The following is a 7103-nucleotide window of genomic DNA, read 5'->3' on the forward strand; positions in this document are numbered from 1 at the left end:
TAAAGAAAGTCGAAATATACGAATAAAGATTATTATTATTATTATTATTATTATTATTATTATTATTTAATATAGTCAAATAAATAAATATGTTTATAAAAATGTGGAAATCTAAATTAAATATTAAACAAGTAAATAAAAAAGTCGAAATATACGAATATAGATTATTATTATTAATAATAATAATAATAATAAATATAGACAAATAAATAAATAATAAATGTGGAAATATAAATGAAAAATTAAATAAGTAAATAAATGTGGAAAAGAAAAAAGAAAAAATGAATCAAGTAAATAAAAAAGTAAAAATATACGAATATAGATTATTATTATTATTTAATATAGACAAATAAATAAATATGTTTATAAAAATGTGGAAATCTCAAGACAAATAAATAAAATAATGAGAGTAATGTGGAAATATAAATTAAAAATTAAATAAGTAAATAAACAATGTGGAAATATTAAATACAAAAAAAGAAAAGATTAAACAAGTTATTAAAAAAGTCGAAATATACGAATATAGATTATTATTATTATTATTATTAGTCATTATAGACAAATAAATACGTTAATAAAAATGTGGATATATAAAGATAAATAATAAAATAATAAAAGAGTAATGTGTAAATATAAAATAAACATTAAATAAGTAAATAAACAATGTGGAAAAATCAAAACAAATAAATAAACAATGTGTAAATATAAAGACAAATAATTAAATAAGTAAATAAACAATGTGTAAATATAAAAACAAATAAATAAACAATGTGTAAATATAAAGAGAAATAAATACCCTGTATGACCTTATAAAGTAAAAGATCTGCATACTTCTTACACCACTGATATTCTGTCAGAAAAGTATTGATTTCTATTTCACGGTCGTAATAACCGGTCAGTGCACCAGGTGAACACATTCACTTTGGACCAACATTAAACACCTGTATGTGGACATTTCTTTGAACCCAGATATATTCTGAAATACATTTAGGATTAACTTTGGCACCATTTTCACCAGACACATAAAAATGCAGTTCACATATTTGATATTGTGTGTTGAGTCGATGCTGTTGTAAACTAGTTGCAGCTGTGAGACGCATTTCCTCATTAGATATGGATCCTTGTTGAACCCTCTGAGCCTCTACGTTATCAAGAGGTTTACACTCAAAGAGTCAGCTAATCTGCTTTATCAAGTCTGTGTTCATACATGTGTCATCGCATATCTCTTCAAATGTTGCTCAACTGAACACGTGGAAGTATCTGACGTCTCTTTGTCAGCTGAGTCCAGCGTCATCAAACAAAGAGAATTGTCTTTGTCATTTTACCATTGTACAATCCCTTAAAGTGCAGAAATTATTTAACATTAAAAGCATCAAAAAGAACAAGCTAGACCTTTAAAAGACACATTTAAAACGACAAGCTTACACACACACACACACGCATGCACACACACACACTCAAACGCGCACACGTACACGCGCACGCACACACACACACACCGTAGCAGCTTAAGGAGACAGAAATAATTTAACATTAAAAGCATCAAAAAGAACAAGCTAGACCTTTAAAAGACACATTTAAAACGACAATCTCACACACCAACACACACACACACGCACACACACACACAGGACGTAGCAGCTTAAGGAGACAAAAGCAAAAAACAGAAGTTAGCAGAGACCCTGAGCATCATGTAGCCCTGGGAACTGGAGGGTCGAGTCCCTGTGTGGACCATGAATGGAGCGTGGACTGGTGGCTGGAGAGGTGCCAGTTAATCTCCTGGGCACTGCCGAGGTGCTGTTGAGCAAGGCACCCCCAACTGCTCGGGGCGCCGGTCACTGGCAGCCCCCTCGCTCTGACATCTTTCCATTAATTGCATGTACATAGGTCCTGTCTGTGCGTGTGTGTGTGTGTGTAACATGATTAATAATAGAGCGAAAAAATCGAATTTCCCCATTGCGGGATTAATAAAGTAATTCTTCTTCTTCTTCTTCTTCTTCTAGAGCCCCTGATGGTCTCCAGAGTCACTTTACCAGCCGGCGACGACTGCAGTCAGGATCAGCACTCAGGACTGTAGTGTAGACGTGTTGATGAGGTCCGTCCACAGGAACATTAGCACGTATATGTGAGGTCAAAGAAGGATTCGTTTGCAAGACAAAGCCACTGACTATCTGTTTACATGTATATGCCATGTCCGCGTGTTTGTTGAGACTCAGCTTTTATCCGCCTGCACTCACGCAGTCGTTCTAAAACAGTTTCTTTTCTGTTTGTTTTTAAGTTTTCACTGTTTTTGATGTGCAACCTACAGCATCAGACCCTCTACCACGGGTTCAGTCAGGGTTTTAAATAATGAGTAACAGTTTTAGGTTCCTATGAGACAGCCTTGTGCACTCGATGACCCCCTCTCCTTAGCGGAGTAGAGTTTAGAGCACTTAACCTCGTTAATGTGTCTACATCCTCTTCTTTAACATATGCTTGGAAACATATAATGAGTGAAATAAACGGTTAACAGCACGACTGGTTCTTCTTTGAAACTGCGGCGTACTGACGACAGATTCAGATGATGGATGTATGAAGAGAACCCCATAGAGCGTTAAGGGGCCTTCACATGATCAGCCTTTTGCGCCGGGCTCACCACGAGGTTGGGTGCGGACGCAGTAAACAGCTGAATTGATGTTAGTATTAAAACGACCGTTAGCTCATAAACTGCCTCTTCACAAACCTGCTGTGATGCTTATGAACCTCCGAGCATTACGTAATATGACTTTAATGTTACGGTACATAGTTCGGGAAACCTCGGACACACAATGAGTTTTTCCTCCCTCTTTCTAAATGGCTTCATGTCGCTTGAACTATTATTTAAGATTCAAGATTCAAGATTCAAAATTCAAGATTCAAGAAGATTTATTTATCCCGAGGGAAATTATCAGGATGAATAAAGCTTCTTGAAACTTGAATCTTGAATCTTGAATGAACGTCACACTCAAAGCTTCTACCTCATTAGTTGCGACACTAGGTCAAAGTTCAACTTGTACTTATTTTATTTAAATCTGCTGCTAAACTGCACGCTGCGTATTGTTGTATATTGTATATACCTGCGTTTAACCACAATGTCTGTTGCACTCTGTCACACTTAGTTCATTGCTTGATTTAATTTACGTTAGCTTTATTCTTTATTTATGTTTTTATGCTTATTGTTACTCTGATCCTTTCCCACCGTTGTATTGAAACTGTTGCACAATCATTTCCCTCTGGATAAATAAAGCTTCTTGAATCTTGAATCTTGAATCTTGAACTGGGCGCTGCACACCGCTACCTTGGGTGCTGCCGATACATTGGAAGCTATCGCCTCTTTCACAGTAAATGGATGGAAAGGCCGGCGTGTTTAACCGCATATCATGTGAAGGGGCCTTTAGATGCGGAGCCGCGTCATTCCTATGAAAGCTGCTCAGAGGCGCATGAAGACAAAAACGTTCTTTACCTGGAGACTCGAGCAAGCAGGACCTCCACCGGTCAGGCTGGTTCCTTCTGCTTTAGAGCTCCGGCCGGCTTGAACAGGGACTAAAGGATTTAATCGTGCAACTCTTCCAGTTCTGCTAAATGTTTTCAGAATGAATCAAAGTCTGACATGATGACAAGTCATTTCACGGGGGTTGTGATGCTCTCTTGCCTTAAAGGTCAATGGGGGAATGTGCATCCCCTGGCATCATGTGACCAGCACAGAAGTTGTCATTCCACCGCTTCGCCACTATGTCAAATTAGCTTCAAAGTCTGGCCGGATTCAGATTCACACACCTAAGGAACCGATTACATCAACTTGTGGTGGGCGGGGCTTAAGGCCGGATCCATACTTTCTCAATGAGGGAGAAGAGTAGATGTGCTTCCAGCCCCTTTTCAATGTTGGTTTTACTTTTTTGAGGGAACACCTACATTTAAGAAAATATGAATCATTGCAGAGTATTTTTTACATACTTTAAAACTTGTCTGGAGGAATGACTTGGGAAGGGTACAGAGGGAGGCGTTATTACATCATAATGAGTGACATAACGCATTCATTCATTAAGAACGTCCCCTCTCGCCGTCTCGTTTCCTCCCTTGACATAAGCCTTTACCAGGCCTGTACTTATGTGAACCGTGAGTCATGTGATAATCCTTGCTCGACTTAGCACACACACTTCTCACAGTAACACACACACACACACACACACACACACACACAGTCTCGCAGTGTTCAAACACCCGTGTTCCAGTGAGTTACAGGAGAGAGGAGCTTTTAGCCGTGTCATGGGTTTTGTGTGTCTGATGCAGTTCCATGAAATCATGAGATCTGGAGACGACGAAACCACAAGACTTCTATTAGCTGCACAATCCAACTCTTCTCCTCCATTAATGGGAAAAGTGTGTGTTGTGGCAGGAAGCTGAGATTTCATTAAACCACGACCACAAAGTGAACTCAATAATCCAAAACGACTTGATAGAAAATGTGCACGACAAATATATTGATTAAATTATATTGATTTAGGTTCTGACAGTAAGTAGATGTGATAAACACACTGTACCAAAGAGTACAGTGTAGTAGAAGTGGGTAAGAGAACACAACACGGCCCTTTTCCCTCAGACTTTACAGGTAAAATCGCTGTAGAGGAAGAACTCAGATCCTTCACTGAAGTAAAAGTAATACCACGCTGTCAAAATACTGAAGTAAAAGCACTGCATTGAAAATGTACAATTAAAAAGATTGTAAGTCAGGAAAATGTACGTAAAGTTTGTTTTGTACATGCTGTTGTACAACTGTACAAACCTCATCTCATCTCATCTTCAGCCTCTTATCCGGGGTCGGGTCTCGGGGGCAGCAGCTTTAGCAGGGGACCCCAAACTTCCCTTTCCCGGGCCACATTAACCAGCTCTAACTGGGGGATCCTGAGTTGTTCCCAGGCCAGTGTGGAGATCTAATCTCTCCACCTGGTCCTGGGTCTTCCCCGAGGCCTCCTCCCAGCTGGACGTGCCTGGAACACCTCCCTAGGGAGGCGCCCAGGGTTCATCCTTACCAGATGATCCTGAACCACCTCAACTGGCTCCTTTCAACACAAAGGAGCAGCGGCTCTACTCCGAGTTCCTCACGGATGCTGAACTTCTCCCCCTCTCTCTAAGGGAGACTCCAGCCCCCCTCCTGAGGAAACACATTTCAGACGCTTGTACAAACCTCAACTATTAAAATCAAATCATTAAAATTATTTAATTAATGGAGCAAATACCAACAGTTAAGTTTGAACTATGAATTATGTTAGTATAAAAAAAGGACTTTTATGGTCAAACTTTTCATGTTTTCTGTGCAGAAATAGAAATTTGTACCTAGAGTACCTGGAGCTGTCAGATAAACGTGAAGAAGAACGTCTATTATTTAAGTTTAGTGTGGCATGGAAAGCAAAGTTCAAGTACCTCAAAATTGCACTCGAGTAAATACTCAGTTACATGCCACCTTTGCCTGCAGCCCATCCCTTCAGGACCCTGAAAGTCTTGACAGTCGCTCTGCAACGTGGTGGTCCTGCCCGAGGAAGGGTGTGTGGACATGACCTGTTGTTCGACGGGATGGGATTTAGGCAGCTGATGTAATCACGGTGACACATAAATTGTCCCTGACTTAGTGGGTCTGTGATTCATTTAGAGGCCAGGAGTCAGGAGCCGTGACTCAGGCAGGGCTGATCGAGCAGTAATGTGATTAAATCACATCCTCTTTCGAGCTGCATATTCCACACGGCTCAGCAGCTCCAAGTGGGTAAAGGGGAAGGAAGCAGCTGGCTCACCTGGATAACGTATTCTACTCCATATCGCTGTCGTACACTTCCTCACCGACATCAACATGACAATAGAATACATTCATGGAAAGTACTCGTTTTATAGTTTGCTTCAACTGGCAGCCGCTCTTTAAAGTTGTCTGGCTGCACGTGTATTCTCTAGACACACACACACACACACACACATTTTCTACGCTATTAAAGGGAAAGTTTGGATTGTTTAAGTGGGGTTGCATTAGATACTTATCCGTAGCCTTTTTTTCAGAAAAAAATCAATATCAGTTCAAGCATTTAGAACATTTGCACCAGTTTACTTTGCGGTCAGACAGTCCTGTTTATGTTTATGCGAGGGCTGAACTGAAGCTGTTTTCTACGCTCTCGTCAAAGCCACCAGACTCCATTGGAAAAAAACAGTCATTTCACCGCGCAGAACACAGGAGCTGCCGGTCTACAGCTGCTTCAGTCTGCTGGTTTGTTTGTTAGTCTTGTTAGTAAAACACCAAAGTCACACAACAACAAAAACAAACTAACCAATCGGGGCAGGGGGTAGACCCGCAACTCCCATGTTCTGCAGAGTAAATGTTCTGTTTTTGTCAAAGGAGTCTGGTGGCTTTGACGAGAGCGTAGATAAGTCAATTCAGTTCCTCCCGCATAAAAACAAACGGAGCTGTCTGACAGTAAGGTAAAGAATTGAAAATGGTCAAAATATAGTGTACACATGAACTGATACTGTGTTTTTTAGGTGGTCCGCATCACTTCTAACTGCTTATAACTGTCTTCCTGCCTGCTCCCGCCCTCCATCTACTGTAGGAAACACCTTCAATGTACCTCATACATCTTCACTTTTAAAAAACAAATCCGAACTATCCCTTTAACAGAGAGGCGAGGATTTCAGATATCGATATTTATGAGGCTATTTCACAGCAGCTGCATGGGGACGTGACCGCTCAGCAGAATATGAGGGAGCGCAGTCTCAGGAAAAGACCTGCATAACAAACCTCAAACCTCAGCAGAGGTTGGGCCACAGTGACCTGCCTCATGAGCCTGCTGTGCCCTCTGCTGGTGCTATAAACATACTGTAAGCAATGGTAAAGAGTGTGTGTGTGTGTGTGTGTGTGTGTGTGTGTGTGTGTTTATCGTATCAAGGTGCAACAGCTGTGACACTAATCCCGACACCACAACATCCTTTATTAGGAGCCTTGGGAACAGTTGCCAGGAAACTAGAAAGTATCCATGTTTACAGGCTGCATGGTGGTCGTGTGCAGGAGTGTGGTTCAGCAAACGCCATCCAGTTTAACAGCAAAGCAT

The sequence above is a fragment of the Echiichthys vipera genome (assembly GCF_963691815.1).
Source record: "Echiichthys vipera genome assembly, chromosome: 16".
Lineage (NCBI taxonomy): Eukaryota > Metazoa > Chordata > Actinopteri > Perciformes > Trachinidae > Echiichthys > Echiichthys vipera.